This window comes from Crinia signifera, chromosome 3 (assembly GCF_055691185.1).
Source record: "Crinia signifera chromosome 3, ASM5569118v1, whole genome shotgun sequence".
Lineage (NCBI taxonomy): Eukaryota > Metazoa > Chordata > Amphibia > Anura > Myobatrachidae > Crinia > Crinia signifera.
Genome location: NC_139219.1, coordinates 334,062,871 through 334,081,902, shown reverse-complemented (window position 1 = coordinate 334,081,902; position 19,032 = coordinate 334,062,871). Strand labels below are relative to the sequence as shown.

The 19,032-nt window shown below is 39.0% G+C and overlaps 3 non-coding genes and 1 pseudogene across 3 annotated transcripts; all 4 read right to left on the bottom strand.

Annotated features, from left to right (window-relative positions):
* Positions 1–466: 466 nt before the first annotated feature.
* LOC146065271 (5S ribosomal RNA) lies at positions 467–586 on the bottom strand (annotated as a pseudogene).
* A 5,993-nt stretch (positions 587–6,579) lies between these two features.
* On the bottom strand, positions 6,580–6,651 carry TRNAG-UCC (transfer RNA glycine (anticodon UCC)). Its single transcript has one exon. It is a non-coding gene; the product is annotated as a tRNA-Gly (tRNA).
* A 2,181-nt stretch (positions 6,652–8,832) lies between these two features.
* TRNAG-UCC (transfer RNA glycine (anticodon UCC)) lies at positions 8,833–8,904 on the bottom strand. The gene has a single exon. It is a non-coding gene; the product is annotated as a tRNA-Gly (tRNA).
* Positions 8,905–11,025: 2,121 nt separating this feature from the next.
* On the bottom strand, positions 11,026–11,097 carry TRNAG-UCC (transfer RNA glycine (anticodon UCC)). Its single transcript has one exon. It is a non-coding gene; the product is annotated as a tRNA-Gly (tRNA).
* Between the last annotated feature and the right edge of the window lie 7,935 nt (positions 11,098–19,032).

Sequence of the window (19,032 nt, the reverse complement as noted above, 5' to 3'; positions counted from 1 at the left end):
GGGAGAACAAAAGGGTTTTTGGGGCACACTTGTAGAATGAGAAAAATTGTATATTTAAAATGTAACTTTTATTGAAGAACTTAAGCTAAAATATAAGTACGCATGACACATAGTAATAGTAATAAATGACAATACACAAAATGACCATGCTATAAATAGAATAATGGTCTCAAAGAATGCTCATGCGGATGAGCTATTGGAGGCGAAAATAAATAAAATAAGGCACACTAGATGAGAAAATATATGTAAACTGTTGGCGTGGAGCAAATGACACGAACAAATTCGCCCGCCAAGTTTCTCACTCATGTGTTTTTTTGACGCGTGACACTCAACCCCTGTGTCAATGGCCTGAAGTGGTATACTGAGTCTGAATCTTGACGCTTTGGATAATTAGCATGTGGGAAGAAAACGGTCCAGATGTAGAAAGAAGTTTTGCTCCTTGGCCCAGTAGTTTCTGCAATCCGGTGCGCTACAGCTCCTGGTATTCCCCGTTGGTCACCCTCACGGGTACTAACCAGGCCAATCACTGCTTAGCTTCCGAGTTCGGAATGGGAATCAGGCGTACCAGTGATGTATGGCCGTAAATGCACCAATGGATGGGATCTCACTGTGGTCAGCGGAAGACTTATGAGTGCTTCTGCTTTTTGATGTGAAAACCACCTGATCCTCTGTTGCCAGAGGTATTGCAGAGAGATCAGGGATATCCGCAGCAAATGAGAGAGCAGCGTAGACAGAAGAGATTGAGGTAAGAATGTGGGTATCGTGAAATCCCCCTTCTGCTATTCACCATCTGTCATGTGGACATCGAATGATGATTGAGAGTGATAAGGATATCTCGGTTTACTCCAACAGAGTGAGGAGAAAAAGAATTTATAGAGGAATGTACCCGAGTCTCCGAGCTGGAGTAATGTATCTGATCTCAGTATTGGTGTCACTGAGGGCCAGATTACATCCAAGGGAAATTATTTTGTAAGTACGAGTGCATGGAAAACAAAGCATACATGCAAGTGAGTACCAATGCGATTGGTTCAGGGGGTGTGGTACATCAGCTGAATAACTACTGATATAGTACTGATGGAGTGAAAAGTACCACCGATAAATATCATAAGAGTCAAATCCCAGGTGTAAAACACATGAAAAAAAGGGGGGGCGTTTGAGTTATGAATAATCAGTGGCTCAATGCTGACACTAATTACAAAGGCGCTTCTTGTACATGAAAGGACGCCTATTGCAGAAGGTACTTGGTACAAGTGCCTGTCTCAGGTGATGGCTGTAGAGCCAAGGTGGTAGTGTCAGAGTAATTATTCTGTAGATAATTGACTGGAGTAAGTAATTTGCTTAGTATACAAACAAAAAAGAAATGCCCAAGTATATGATACATATGGTACAGCAGACAATTAGTATTTTGTTCAGTATACACAAAAAAAGGGGAAAAGATATTCAGTACATTCAATGCAGTACAACAAATGATGTGCGTTTGACTTAATTGGCTGCTTTATAGTACAATAGATGATATACGTTCTGCCTTCATTGGCTACTTTAAATATGATTATAATCCCCAAAGAGTGCTTGTTAACCAAATAGCTGGTGCAGAAGGCTATGCCGCCTATATGGACAACAGTAGAAATAGAAAGATTAACCTGCTAGCCAATAAACCAATTGTAATTAAATTGCTAACAATTGAAACATTTGAGCATATAATTAGTTACAGGTAACAGGGTGCAATGCCTGGCTACAATGCCTGTGCAAACCAGTTGCTTGTAGTGGTAAATACCAGAGAGGAGCTGAGGATGCAGTGGCTAGATTTCACTAATCGGCTAGGTGAGCATCCAGAGAGTGGCATTTATCAATGTGTAGAAAGCTCTATGCACATTGCGCAAGCAACTGTCACACAGTGTTACTGTGTGCGTGGCGTCACAGCACAGAGAGCAGTCGGGGAGACTTTCACTTACCCGGGACCCGCTCAGTGGCGTCTCAGCGCTCGTCGCGATCAGTGGATCGTGACTGCTAGTTGAAACCAGCACAGCTGCGGCGGGGAGTCGGGGTGAAGGGCTGTCTCCACCCGGTGTCTGCTGTGTTACCTGTTTGGTAGCAGGGGCGGGCTGCGTGGACCGGAGTTCTTCCGCTCCGTTGGTACAGCATCCAGGCTGGAGTAGGGGGTGTGTCTAACAGATATCTGTACGTTTACATTTGCTACTAATTATACTTGCCAGTGCCGACCCACACCCATATTGCAAATGCAAATATTTCCCAAGTACGTAAGTCAGGTCACATGTTCTAAAAATATGCATGAGATGCCATGTTACACCATGGCTTGACTGAAATGATTGAAACAATATAAAAGGAGTACCTCAGACAGGGATGGAATCAAACGTATTTTTTATAGGAAGATATCATGAATTTTACAAAGCTTTGAACATTTTTAATGAACTTTTGATCCGAGAACATGCTCAATAACATTTGGAAGTATGAAAAGACTGCGTTGGCCGGGAATCGAACTCGGGTCAACTGCTTGGAAGGCAGCTATGCTCACAACTATACCACCAACGCTTGACTGAGACTGCTAAAGCAAATATTTCCCAAGTACGTAAGTCAGGTCACATGTTCTAAAAATATGCACGAGATGCCATGTTACACCATGGCTTGACTGAAATGATTGAAACAATATAAAAGGATTACCTCAGACAGGGATGGAATCAAAAGTAATTTTTATAGGTAGATATCATGAATTTTACAAAGCTTTGAACATTTTTAATGAACTTTTGATAAGAGAACATGCTCAATAACATTTGGAAGTATGAAAAGACTGCGTTGGCCGGGAATCGAACTCAGGTCAACTGCTTGGAAGGCAGCTATGCTCACCACTATACCACTAACGCTTGACTGAATCTGCTATAGCAAATATTTCCCAAGTACGTAAGTCAGGTCACATGTTCTAAAAATATGCATGAGATGCCATGTTACACCATGGCTTGACTGAAATGATTGAAACAATATAAAAGGAGTACCTCAAACAGGGATGGAATTAAACGTATTTTTTATAGGAAGATATCATGAATTTTACAAAGCTTTGAACATTTTTAATGAACTTTTGATACGAGAACATGCTCAATAACATTTGGAAGTATGAAAAGACTGCGTTGGCCGGGAATCGAACTCGGGTCAACTGCTTGGAAAGCAGCTATGCTCACAACTATACCACCAACGCTTGACTGAGTCTGCTAAAGCAAATATTTCCCAAGTATGTACTGTAAGTCAGGTCACATGTTCTAAAAATATGCACGAGATGCCATGTTACACCATGGCTTGACTGAAATGATTGAAACAATATAAAAGGAGTACCTCAGACAGGGATGGAATCAAAAGTAAATTTATAGGAAGATAGCATACATTTTACAAAGCTTTTAACATTTTTAATGAACTTTTGATCCGAGAACATGCTCAATAACATTTGGAAGTATGAAAAAACTGCGTTGGCCGGGAATCGAACCCGGTCAACTGCTTGGAAGGCAGCTATGCTCACCACTATACCACCAACGCTTGACTGAGTCTGCTAAAGCAAATATTTCCCAAGTTTGTAAGTCAGGTCACATGTTCTAAAAATATGCACGAGATGCCATGTTACACCATGGCTTGACTGAAATGATTGAAAAAATATAAAAGGAGTACCTCAGACAGGGATGGAATCAAAAGTAATTTTTATAGGTAGATATCATGAATTTTACAAAGCTTTGAACATTTTTAATGAACTTTTGATCCGAGAACATGCTCAATAACATTTGGAAGTATGAAAAAACTGCATTGGCTGGGAATCGAACCCGGTCAAGTGCTTGGAAGGCAGCTATGCTCACCACTATACCACCAACGCTTGACTGAGTCTGCTAAAGCAAATATTTCCCAAGTACGTAAGTCAGGTCACATGTTCTAAAAATATGCACGAGATGCCATGTTAAAAAAGTCTGCTAAAGCAAATATTTCCCAAGTACGTAAGTCCGGTCACATGTTCTAAAAATATGCACGAGATGCAATGTTACACCATGGCTTGACTGAAATGATTGAAACAATATAAAAGGAGTACCTCAGACAGGGATGGAATCAAAAGTATTTTTTATAGGAAGATATCATGAATTTTACAAAGCTTTGAACATTTTTAATGAACTTTTGATCTGAGAACATGCTCAATAACATTTGGAAGTATGAAAAAACTGCGTTGGCCGGGAATCGAACCCGGGTCAACGGCTTGGAAGGCAGCTATGCTCACCACTATACCACCAACGCTTGACTGAGTTTTCAAAAGAAAATATTTCATAAGTACGTAAGTCAGGTCACATGTTCTAAAAATATGCATGAGATGCCATGTTACACCATGGCTTGACTGAAATGATTGAAACAATATAAAAGGAGTACCTCAGACACTGATGAAATCAAAAGTAATTTTTATAGAAAGCTATCATACATTTTACAAAGCTTTGAACATTGTTAATGAACTTTTGATCAGAGAACATGCTCAATATCATTTGGAAGTATGAAAAAACTGCGTTGGCCTGGAATCAAACCCAGATCAACTGCTTGGAAGGCAGCTATGCTGACCACCAACGCTTGACTGAATCTGCTAAAGCAAATATTTCCCAAGTACGTAAGTCAGGTCACATGTTCTAAAAATATGCACGAGATGCAATGTTACACCATGGCTTGACTGAAATGATTGAAACAATATAAAAGGAGCACCTCAGACAGGGATGGAATCAAACGTATTTTTTATAGGAAGATATCATGAATTTTACAAGGCTTTGAACATTTTTAATGAACTTTTGATACGAGAACATGCTCAATAACATTTGGAAGTATAAAAAAACTGCGTTGGCCGGGAATCGAATTTGGGTCATCTGCTTGGAAGGCAGCTATGCTTACCACTATACCACCAAAGCTTGACTGAGTCTGCTAAAGCAAATATTTCCCAAGTACGTAAGTCAGGTCACATGTTCTAAAAATATGCACGAGATGCCATGTTACACCATGGCTTGACTGAAATGATTGAAACAATATAAAAGGAGTACCTCAGACAGGGATGGAATCAAAAGTAATTTTTATAGGTAGATATCATGAATTTTACAAAGCTTTGAACATTTTTAATGAACTTTTGATACGAGAACATGCTCAATAACATTTGGAAGTATGAAAAGACTGCGTTGGCCGGGAATCGAACTCAGGTCAACTGCTTGGAAGGCAGCTATGCTCACCACTATACCACTAACGCTTGACTGAATCTGCTATAGCAAATATTTCCCAAGTACGTAAGTCAGGTCACATGTTCTAAAAATATGCATGAGATGCCATGTTACACCATGGCTTGACTGAAATGATTGAAACAATATAAAAGGAGTACCTCAAACAGGGATGGAATTAAACGTATTTTTTATAGGAAGATATCATGAATTTTACAAAGCTTTGAACATTTTTAATGAACTTTTGATACGAGAACATGCTCAATAACATTTGGAAGTATGAAAAGACTGCGTTGGCCGGGAATCGAACTCGGGTCAACTGCTTGGAAAGCAGCTATGCTCACAACTATACCACCAACGCTTGACTGAGTCTGCTAAAGCAAATATTTCCCAAGTATGTAAGTCAGGTCACATGTTCTAAAAATATGCACGAGATGCCATGTTACACCATGGCTTGACTGAAATGATTGAAACAATATAAAAGGAGTACCTCAGACAGGGATGGAATCAAAAGTAAATTTATAGGAAGATAGCATACATTTTACAAAGCTTTTAACATTTTTAATGAACTTTTGATCCGAGAACATGCTCAATAACATTTGGAAGTATGAAAAAACTGCGTTGGCCGGGAATCGAACCCGGTCAACTGCTTGGAAGGCAGCTATGCTCACCACTATACCACCAACGCTTGACTGAGTCTGCTAAAGCAAATATTTCCCAAGTTTGTAAGTCAGGTCACATGTTCTAAAAATATGCACGAGATGCCATGTTACACCATGGCTTGACTGAAATGATTGAAAAAATATAAAAGGAGTACCTCAGACAGGGATGGAATCAAAAGTAATTTTTATAGGTAGATATCATGAATTTTACAAAGCTTTGAACATTTTTAATGAACTTTTGATCCGAGAACATGCTCAATAACATTTGGAAGTATGAAAAAACTGCGTTGGCTGGGAATCGAACCCGGTCAAGTGCTTGGAAGGCAGCTATGCTCACCACTATACCACCAACGCTTGACTGAGTCTGCTAAAGCAAATATTTCCCAAGTACGTAAGTCAGGTCACATGTTCTAAAAATATGCACGAGATGCCATGTTAAAAAAGTCTGCTAAAGCAAATATTTCCCAAGTACGTAAGTCCGGTCACATGTTCTAAAAATATGCACGAGATGCAATGTTACACCATGGCTTGACTGAAATGATTGAAACAATATAAAAGGAGTACCTCAGACAGGGATGGAATCAAAAGTATTTTTTATAGGAAGATATCATGAATTTTACAAAGCTTTGAACATTTTTAATGAACTTTTGATCTGAGAACATGCTCAATAACATTTGGAAGTATGAAAAAACTGCGTTGGCCGGGAATCGAACCCGGGTCAACTGCTTGGAAGGCAGCTATGCTCACCACTATACCACCAACGCTTGACTGAGTTTTCAAAAGAAAATATTTCATAAGTACGTAAGTCAGGTCACATGTTCTAAAAATATGCATGAGATGCCATGTTACACCATGGCTTGACTGAAATGATTGAAACAATATAAAAGGAGTACCTCAGACACTGATGAAATCAAAAGTAATTTTTATAGAAAGCTATCATACATTTTACAAAGCTTTGAACATTGTTAATGAACTTTTGATCAGAGAACATGCTCAATATCATTTGGAAGTATGAAAAAACTGCGTTGGCCTGGAATCAAACCCAGATCAACTGCTTGGAAGGCAGCTATGCTGACCACCAACGCTTGACTGAATCTGCTAAAGCAAATATTTCCCAAGTACGTAAGTCAGGTCACATGTTCTAAAAATATGCACGAGATGCAATGTTACACCATGGCTTGACTGAAATGATTGAAACAATATAAAAGGAGCACCTCAGACAGGGATGGAATCAAACGTATTTTTTATAGGAAGATATCATGAATTTTACAAGGCTTTGAACATTTTTAATGAACTTTTGATACGAGAACATGCTCAATAACATTTGGAAGTATAAAAAAACTGCGTTGGCCGGGAATCGAATTTGGGTCATCTGCTTGGAAGGCAGCTATGCTTACCACTATACCACCAAAGCTTGACTGAGTCTGCTAAAGCAAATATTTCCCAAGTACGTAAGTCAGGTCACATGTTCTAAAAATATGCACGAGATGCCATGTTACACCATGGCTTGACTGAAATGATTGAAACAATATAAAAGGAGTACCTCAGACAGGGATGGAATCAAAAGTAATTTTTATAGGTAGATATCATGAATTTTACAAAGCTTTGAACATTTTTAATGAACTTTTGATCAGAGAAGTATGAAAAACCTGCGTTGGCCGGTAACCGAACCCGGGTCAACTGCTTGGAAGGCAGCTATGCTCACCACTATACCACCAACGCTTGACTGAGTCTGCTAATGCAAATATTTCCCAAGTACGTAAGTCAGGTCACATGTTCTAAAAATATGCATGAGATGCCATGTTACACCATGGCTTGACTGAAATGATTGAAACAATATAAAAGGAGTACCTCAGGCAGGGATGGAATCAAAAGTAATTTTTATAGGAAGCTATCATACATTTTACAAAGCTTTGAACATTGTTAATGAACTTTTGATCAGAGAACATGCTCAATATAATTTGGAAGTATGAAAAAACTGCGTTGGCCTGGAATCAAACCCAGATCAACTGCTTGGAAGGCAGCTATGCTCATCACTATACCACCAACGCTTGACTGAGTCTGCTAAAGCAAATATTTCCCAAGTACTTAAGTCAGGTCACATGTTCTAAAAATATGCACGAGATGCCATGTTACACCATGGCTTGACTGAAATGATTGAAACAATATAAAAGGAGTACCTCAGACAGGGATGGAATCAAACGTATTTTTTATAGGAAGATATCATGAATTTTACAAAGCTTTGAACATTTTTAATGAACTTTTGATCCGAGAACATGCTCAATAACATTTGGAAGTATGAAAAGACTGCGTTGGCTGGGAATCGAACTCGGGTCAACTGCTTGGAAGGCAGCTATGCTCACAACTATACCACCAACGCTTGACTGAGACTGCTAAAGCAAATATTTCCCAAGTACGTAAGTCAGGTCACATGTTCTAAAAATATGCACGAGATGCCATGTTACACCATGGCTTGACTGAAATGATTGAAACAATATAAAAGGAGTACCTCAGACAGTGATGGAATCAAAAGTAATTTTTATAGGTAGATATCATGAATTTTACAAAGCTTTGAACATTTTTAATGAACTTTTGATCAGAGAAGTATGAAAAACCTGCGTTGGCCGGTAACCGAACACGGGTCAACTGCTTGGAAGGCAGCTATGCTCAACACTATACCACCAACGCTTGACTGAGTCTGCTAATGCAAATATTTCCCAAGTACGTAAGTCAGGTCACATGTTCTAAAAATATGCATGAGATGCCATGTTACACCATGGCTTGACTGAAATGATTGAAACAATATAAAAGGAGTACCTTAGACAGGGATGGAATCAAAAGTATTTTTTATAGGAAGATATCATGAATTTTACAAAGCTTTGAACATTTTTAATGAACTTTTGATCTGAGAACATGCTCAATAACATTTGGAAGTATGAAAAAACTGCGTTGGCCGGGAATCGAACCCGGGTCAACTGCTTGGAAGGCAGCTATGCTCACCACTATACCACCAACGCTTGACTGAGTTTTCAAAAGAAAATATTTCATAAGTACGTAAGTCAGGTCACATGTTCTAAAAATATGCATGAGATGCCATGTTACACCATGGCTTGACTGAAATGATTGAAACAATATAAAAGGAGTACCTCAGACACTGATGAAATCAAAAGTAATTTTTATAGAAAGCTATCATAGATTTTACAAAGCTTTGAACATTGTTAATGAACTTTTGATCAGAGAACATGCTCAATATCATTTGGAAGTATGAAAAAACTGCGTTGGCCTGGAATCAAACCCAGATCAACTGCTTGAAAGGCAGCTATGCTGACCACTATACCACCAATGCTTGACTGAGTCTGCTAAAGCAAATATTTCCCAAGTACGTAAGTCAGGTCACATGTTCTAAAAATATGCACGAGATGCCATGTTACACCATGGCTTGACTGAAATGATTGAAACAATATAAAAGGAGTACCTCAGACAGGGATGGAATCAAACGTATTTTTTATAGGAAGATATCATGAATTTTACAAAGCTTTGAACATTTTTAATGAACTTTTGATCCGAGAACATGCTCAATAACATTTGGAAGTATGAAAAGACTGCGTTGGCCGGGAATCGAACTCGGGTCAACTGCTTGGAAGGCAGCACTGGCGTAACTTGTGTAAGGCAGCCCCCGCCACTGCTTGGGGGAGCGGGGGCTGCGTGGGCGCCGGCTCCCGCACGGAGAGTCAGGATCTCATTACCTGTACTCCCTGTCAGCAGCAGCACCGCAACGAGTGAGTCTTCATTCTTCTGCAGCTCCTCGGTGTCTCACTCTCAGCAGACGCAGCTTCCCACTGCCAACCTCCAGCTTCTCAGTGTCACCAGAGTCCCGGAACCTGCATCTACTAGTAATCACCAGCGCTGCAGTACAGGAGCAAGCAGCGCTACCGTCGCTTCCCTAATGACGATGCCTGGGGAAAAGTATAGTAGTTGTTCCTATGTGTGCGGCTGTACCCGTGCGCTGCTAGCTCTCGTTACTGGCGCTGCTGCTGCAGCACCGGTGGTTAATAGTAGATGCAGGCGCCGGGCCACTGGTGATGCTGAGACGCTGAGAAGCTGGAGGTTGGCGGCAGGAATCTGCTGCTGTTGATATTCACCAGACGCTGGGGCTGTGGAGACTAGGAGCTGGAGAATGCTCCTGTACTTTTAGAGGTCAGTAACCGTCAGTTTATAAAGACAGAAGGGAGGGGAAAAATTAGTGTAAAATAAACAAAGGGTGGGGGGTGAGTGGGATACATACATTGTTAAGGCTTGGGGGATTATAGATAGTAAGGGGGGGGGTCAATATATTATGAGTGGTCATGAATGAGTTTCACTGGGATGGGGGGGGGGGGGGGGGGGCGCCAAAAAATATTTTGGCTTGGGGGAGCATAATTTATAGTTACGCCACTGGAAGGCAGCTATGCTCACAACTATACCACCAACGCTTGACTGAGACTGCTAAAGCAAATATTTCCCAAGTACGTAAGTCAGGTCACATGTTCTAAAAATATGCACGAGATGCCATGTTACACCATGGCTTGACTGAAATGATTGAAACAATATAAAAGGAGTACCTCAGACAGGGATGGAATCAAAAGTAATTTTTATAGGTAGATATCATGAATTTTACAAAGCTTTGAACATTTTTAATGAACTTTTGATCCGAGAACATGCTCAATAACATTTGGAAGTATGAAAAAACTGCGTTGGCTGGGAATCGAACCCGGTCAAGTGCTTGAAAGGCAGCTATGCTCACCACTATACCACCAACGCTTGACTGAGTCTGCTAAAGCAAATATTTCCCAAGTACGTAAGTCAGGTCACATGTTCTAAAAATATGCACGAGATGCCATGTTAAAAAAGTCTGCTAAAGCAAATATTTCCCAAGTACGTAAGTCCGGTCACATGTTCTAAAAATATGCACAAGATGCAATGTTACACCATGGCTTGACTGAAATGATTGAAACAATATAAAAGGAGTACCTCAGACAGGGATGGAATCAAAAGTATTTTTTATAGGAAGATATCATGAATTTTACAAAGCTTTGAACATTTTTAATGAACTTTTGATCTGAGAACATGCTCAATAACATTTGGAAGTATGAAAAAACTGCGTTGGCCGGGAATCGAACCCGGGTCAACTGCTTGGAAGGCAGCTATGCTCACCACTATACCACCAACGCTTGACTGAGTTTTCAAAAGAAAATATTTCATAAGTACGTAAGTCAGGTCACATGTTCTAAAAATATGCATGAGATGCCATATTACACCATGGCTTGACTGAAATGATTGAAACAATATAAAAGGAGTACCTCAGACACTGATGAAATCAAAAGTAATTTTTATAGAAAGCTATCATACATTTTACAAAGCTTTGAACATTGTTAATGAACTTTTGATCAGAGAACATGCTCAATATCATTTGGAAGTATAAAAAAACTGCGTTGGCCTGGAATCAAACCCAGATCAACTGCTTGGAAGGCAGCTATGCTGACCACTATACCACCAACGCTTGACTGAGTCTGCTAAAGCAAATATTTCCCAAGTACGTAAGTCAGGTCACATGTTCTAAAAATATGCACGAGATGCAATGTTACACCATGGCTTGACTGAAATGATTGAAACAATATAAAAGGAGCACCTCAGACAGGGATGGAATCAAACGTATTTTTTATAGGAAGATATCATGAATTTTACAAGGCTTTGAACATTTTTAATGAACTTTTGATACGAGAACATGCTCAATAACATTTGGAAGTATAAAAAAACTGCGTTGGCCGGGAATCGAATTTGGGTCATCTGCTTGGAAGGCAGCTATGCTTACCACTATACCACCAAAGCTTGACTGAGTCTGCTAAAGCAAATATTTCCCAAGTACGTAAGTCAGGTCACATGTTCTAAAAATATGCACGAGATGCCATGTTACACCATGGCTTGACTGAAATGATTGAAACAATATAAAAGGAGTACCTCAGACAGGGATGGAATCAAAAGTAATTTTTATAGGTAGATATCATGAATTTTACAAAGCTTTGAACATTTTTAATGAACTTTTGATCAGAGAAGTATGAAAAACCTGCGTTGGCCGGTAACCGAACCCGGGTCAACTGCTTGGAAGGCAGCTATGCTCACCACTATACCACCAACGCTTGACTGAGTCTGCTAATGCAAATATTTCCCAAGTACGTAAGTCAGGTCACATGTTCTAAAAATATGCATGAGATTCCATGTTACACCATGGCTTGACTGAAATGATTGAAACAATATAAAAGGAGTACCTCAGGCAGGGATGGAATCAAAAGTAATTTTTATAGGAAGCTATCATACATTTTACAAAGCTTTGAACATTGTTAATGAACTTTTGATCAGAGAACATGCTCAATATAATTTGGAAGTATGAAAAAACTGCGTTGGCCTGGAATCAAACCTAGATCAACTGCTTGGAAGGCAGCTATGCTGATCACTATACCACCAACGCTTGACTGAGTCTGCTAAAGCAAATATTTCCCAAGTACTTAAGTCAGGTCACATGTTCTAAAAATATGCACGAGATGCCATGTTACACCATGGCTTGACTGAAATGATTGAAACAATATAAAAGGAGTACCTCAGACAGGGATGGAATCAAACGTATTTTTTATAGGAAGATATCATGAATTTTACAAAGCTTTGAACATTTTTAATGAACTTTTGATCCGAGAACATGCTCAATAACATTTGGAAGTATGAAAAGACTGCGTTGGCCGGGAATCGAACTCGGGTCAACTGCTTGGAAGGCAGCTATGCTCACAACTATACCACCAACGCTTGACTGAGACTGCTAAAGCAAATATTTCCCAAGTACGTAAGTCAGGTCACATGTTCTAAAAATATGCACGAGATGCCATGTTACACCATGGCTTGACTGAAATGATTGAAACAATATAAAAGGAGTACCTCAGACAGGGATGGAATCAAAAGTAATTTTTATAGGTAGATATCATGAATTTTAGAAAGCTTTGAACATTTTTAATGAACTTTTGATCAGAGAAGTATGAAAAACCTGCGTTGGCCGGTAACCGAACACGGGTCAACTGCTTGGAAGGCAGCTATGCTCAACACTATACCACCAACGCTTGACTGAGTCTGCTAATGCAAATATTTCCCAAGTACGTAAGTCAGGTCACATGTTCTAAAAATATGCATGAGATGCCATGTTACACCATGGCTTGACTGAAATGATTGAAACAATATAAAAGGAGTACCTCAGGCAGGGATGGAATCAAAAGTAATTTTTATAGGAAGCTATCATACATTTTACAAAGCTTTAAACATTGTTAATGAACTTTTGATCAGAGAACATGCTCAATATCATTTGGAAGTATGAAAAAACTGTGTTGGCCTGGAATCAAACCCAGATCAACTGCTTGGAAGGCAGCTATGCTCATCACTATACCACCAACGCTTGACTGAGTCTGCTAAAGCAAATATTTCCCAAGTACATAAGTCAGGTCACATGTTCTAAAAATATGCACGAGATGCCATGTTACACCATGGCTTGACTAAAATGATTGAAACAATATAAAAGGAGTACCTCAGACAGGGATGGAATCAAACGTATTTTTTATAGGAAGATATTATGAATTTTACAAAGCTTTGAACATTTTTAATGAACTTTTGATACGAGAACATGCTCAATAACATTTGGAAGTATGAAAAGACTGCGTTGGCCGGGAATCGAACTCAGGTCAACTGCTTGGAAGGCAGCTATGCTCACCACTATACCACTAACGCTTGACTGAGTCTGCTATAGCAAATATTTCCCAAGTACGTAAGTCAGGTCACATGTTCTAAAAATATGCATGAGATGCCATGTTACACCATGGCTTGACTGAAATGATTGAAACAATATAAAAGGAGTACCTCAAACAGGGATGGAATTAAACATATTTTTTATAGGAAGATATCATGAATTTTACAAAGCTTTGAACATTTTTAATGAACTTTTGATACGAGAACATGCTCAATAACATTTGGAAGTATGAAAAGACTGCGTTGGCCGGGAATCGAACTCGGGTCAACTGCTTGGAAAGCAGCTATGCTCACAACTATACCACCAACGCTTGACTGAGTCTGCTAAAGCAAATATTTCCCAAGTATGTAAGTTAGGTCACATGTTCTAAAAATATGCACGAGATGCCATGTTACACCATGGCTTGACTGAAATGATTGAAACAATATAAAAGGAGTACCTCAGACAGGGATGGAATCAAAAGTAAATTTATAGGAAGATAGCATACATTTTACAAAGCTTTTAACATTTTTAATGAACTTTTGATCCGAGAACATGCTCAATAACATTTGGAAGTATGAAAAAACTGCGTTGGCCGGGAATCGAACCCGGTCAACTGCTTGGAAGGCAGCTATGCTCACCACTATACCACCAACGCTTGACTGAGACTGCTAAAGCAAATATTTCCAAAGTACATAAGTCAGGTCACATGTTCTAAAAATATGCACGAGATGCCATGTTACACCATGGCTTGACTGAAATGATTGAAACAATATAAAAGGAGTACCTCAGACAGGGATGGAATCAAAAGTAATTTTTATAGGAAGATAGCATACATTTTACAAAGCTTTGAACATTTTTAATGAACTTTTGATCCGAGAACATGCTCAATAACATTTGGAAGTATGAAAAAACTGCGTTGGCTGGGAATCGAACCCGGTCAAGTGCTTGGAAGGCAGCTATGCTCACCACTATACCACCAACGCTTGACTGAGTCTGCTAAAGCAAATATTTCCCAAGTACGTAAGTCAGGTCACATGTTCTAAAAATATGCACGAGATGCCATGTTAAAAAAGTCTGCTAAAGCAAATATTTCCCAAGTACGTAAGTTTGGTCACATGTTCTAAAAATATGCACGAGATGCAATGTTACACCATGGCTTGACTGAAATGATTGAAACAATATAAAAGGAGTACCTCAGACAGGGATGGAATCAAAAGTATTTTTTATAGGAAGATATCATGAATTTTACAAAGCTTTGAACATTTTTAATGAACTTTTGATCTGAGAACATGCTCAATAACATTTGGAAGTATGAAAAAACTGCGTTGGCCGGGAATCAAACCCGCGTCAACTGCTTGGAAGGCAGCTATGCTCACCACTATACCACCAACGCTTGACTGAGTTTTCAAAAGAAAATATTTCATAAGTACGTAAGTCAGGTCACATGTTCTAAAAATATGCATGAGATGCCATGTTACACCATGGCTTGACTGAAATGATTGAAACAATATAAAAGGAGTACCTCAGACACTGATGAAATCAAAAGTATTTTTTATAGAAAGCTATCATACATTTTACAAAGCTTTGAACATTGTTAATGAACTTTTGATCAGAGAACATGCTCAATATCATTTGGAAGTATGAAAAAACTGCGTTGGCCTGGAATCAAACCCAGATCAACTGCTTGAAAGGCAGCTATGCTGACCACTATACCACCAATGCTTGACTGAGTCTGCTAAAGCAAATATTTCCCAAGTACGTAAGTCAGGTCACATGTTCTAAAAATATGCACGAGATGCCATGTTACACCATGGCTTGACTGAAATGATTGAAACAATATAAAAGGAGTACCTCAGACAGGGATGCAATCAAACGTATTTTTTATAGGAAGATATCATGAATTTTACAAGGCTTTGAACATTTTTAATGAACTTTTGATACGAGAACATGCTCAATAACATTTGGAAGTATGAAAAAACTGCGTTGGGCGGGAATCGAATTTGGGTCAACTGCTTGGAAGGCAGCTATGCTCACCACTATACCACCAAAGCTTGACTGAGTCTGCTAAAGCAAATATTTCCCAAGTACGTAAGTCAGGTCACATGTTCTAAAAATATGCACGAGATGCCATGTTACACCATGGCTTGACTGAAATGATTGAAACAATATAAAAGGAGTACCTCAGACAGGGATGGAATCAAAAGTAATTTTTATAGGTAGATAACATGAATTTTACAAAGCTTTGAACATTTTTAATGAACTTTTGATCAGAGAAGTATGAAAAACCTGCATTGGCCGGTAACCGAACCCGGGTCAACTGCTTGGAAGGCAGCTATGCTCACCACTATACCATCAACGCTTGACTGAGTCTGCTAATGCAAATATTTCCCAAGTACGTAAGTCAGGTCACATGTTCTAAAAATATGCATGAGATGCCATGTTACACCATGGCTTGACTGAAATGATTGAAACAATATAAAAGGAGTACCTCAGGCAGGGATGGAATCAAAAGTAATTTTTATAGGAAGCTATCATACATTTTACAAAGCTTTGAACATTGTTAATGAACTTTTGATCAGAGAACATGCTCAATATAATTTGGAAGTATGAAAAAACTGCGTTGGCCTGGAATCAAACCTAGATCAACTGCTTGGAAGGCAGCTATGCTGATCACTATACCACCAACGCTTGACTGAGTCTGCTAAAGCAAATATTTCCCAAGTACTTAAGTCAGGTCACATGTTCTAAAAATATGCACGAGATGCCATGTTACACCATGGCTTGACTGAAATGATTGAAACAATATAAAAGGAGTACCTCAGACAGGGATGGAATCAAACGTATTTTTTATAGGAAGATATCATGAATTTTACAAAGCTTTGAACATTTTTAATGAACTTTTGATCCGAGAACATGCTCAATAACATTTGGAAGTATGAAAAGACTGCGTTGGCCGGGAATCGAACTCGGGTCAACTGCTTGGAAGGCAGCTATGCTCACAACTATACCACCAACGCTTGACTGAGACTGCTAAAGCAAATATTTCCCAAGTACGTAAGTCAGGTCACATGTTCTAAAAATATGCACGAGATGCCATGTTACACCATGGCTTGACTGAAATGATTGAAACAATATAAAAGGAGTACCTCAGACAGGGATGGAATCAAAAGTAATTTTTATAGGTAGATATCATGAATTTTAGAAAGCTTTGAACATTTTTAATGAACTTTTGATCAGAGAAGTATGAAAAACCTGCGTTGGCCGGTAACCGAACACGGGTCAACTGCTTGGAAGGCAGCTATGCTCAACACTATACCACCAACGCTTGACTGAGTCTGCTAATGCAAATATTTCCCAAGTACGTAAGTCAGGTCACATGTTCTAAAAATATGCATGAGATGCCATGTTACACCATGGCTTGACTGAAATGATTGAAACAATATAAAAGGAGTACCTCAGGCAGGGATGGAATCAAAAGTAATTTTTATAGGAAGCTATCATACATTTTACAAAGCTTTAAACATTGTTAATGAACTTTTGATCAGAGAACATGCTCAATATCATTTGGAAGTATGAAAAAACTGTGTTGGCCTGGAATCAAACCCAGATCAACTGCTTGGAAGGCAGCTATGCTCATCACTATACCACCAACGCTTGACTGAGTCTGCTAAAGCAAATATTTCCCAAGTACATAAGTCAGGTCACATGTTCTAAAAATATGCACGAGATGCCATGTTACACCATGGCTTGACTAAAATGATTGAAACAATATAAAAGGAGTACCTCAGACAGGGATGGAATCAAACGTATTTTTTATAGGAAGATATTATGAATTTTACAAAGCTTTGAACATTTTTAATGAACTTTTGATACGAGAACATGCTCAATAACATTTGGAAGTATGAAAAGACTGCGTTGGCCGGGAATCGAACTCAGGTCAACTGCTTGGAAGGCAGCTATGCTCACCACTATACCACTAACGCTTGACTGAGTCTGCTATAGCAAATATTTCCCAAGTACGTAAGTCAGGTCACATGTTCTAAAAATATGCATGAGATGCCATGTTACACCATGGCTTGACTGAAATGATTGAAACAATATAAAAGGAGTACCTCAAACAGGGATGGAATTAAACATATTTTTTATAGGAAGATATCATGAATTTTACAAAGCTTTGAACATTTTTAATGAACTTTTGATACGAGAACATGCTCAATAACATTTGGAAGTATGAAAAGACTGCGTTGGCCGGGAATCGAACTCGGGTCAACTGCTTGGAAAGCAGCTATGCTCACAACTATACCACCAACGCTTGACTGAGTCTGCTAAAGCAAATATTTCCCAAGTATGTAAGTTAGGTCACATGTTCTAAAAATATGCACGAGATGCCATGTTACACCATGGCTTGACTGAAATGATTGAAACAATATAAAAGGAGTACCTCAGACAGGGATGGAATCAAAAGTAAATTTATAGGAAGATAGCATACATTTTACAAAGCTTTTAACATTTTTAATGAACTTTTGATCCGAGAACATGCTCAATAACATTTGGAAGTATGAAAAAACTGCGTTGGCCGGGAATCGAACCCGGTCAACTGCTTGGAAGGCAGCTATGCTCACCACTATACCACCAACGCTTGACTGAGACTGCTAAAGCAAATATTTCCAAAGTACATAAGTCAGGTCACATGTTCTAAAAATATGCACGAGATGCCATGTTACACCATGGCTTGACTGAAATGATTGAAACAATATAAAAGGAGTACCTCAGACAGGGATGGAATCAAAAGTAATTTTTATAGGAAGATAGCATACATTTTACAAAGCTTTGAACATTTTTAATGAACTTTTGATCCGAGAACATGCTCAATAACATTTGGAAGTATGAAAAAACTGCGTTGGCTGGGAATCGAACCCGGTCAAGTGCTTGGAAGGCAGCTATGCTCACCACTATACCACCAACGCTTGACTGAGTCTGCTAAAGCAAATATTTCCCAAGTACGTAAGTCAGGTCACATGTTCTAAAAATATGCACGAGATGCCATGTTAAAAAAGTCTGCTAAAGCAAATATTTCCCAAGTACGTAAGTTTGGTCACATGTTCTAAAAATATGCACGAGATGCAATGTTACACCATGGCTTGACTGAAATGATTGAAACAATATAAAAGGAGTACCTCAGACAGGGATGGAATCAAAAGTATTTTTTATAGGAAGATATCATGAATTTTACAAAGCTTTGAACATTTTTAATGAACTTTTGATCTGAGAACATGCTCAATAACATTTGGAAGTATGAAAAAACTGCGTTGGCCGGGAATCAAACCCGCGTCAACTGCTTGGA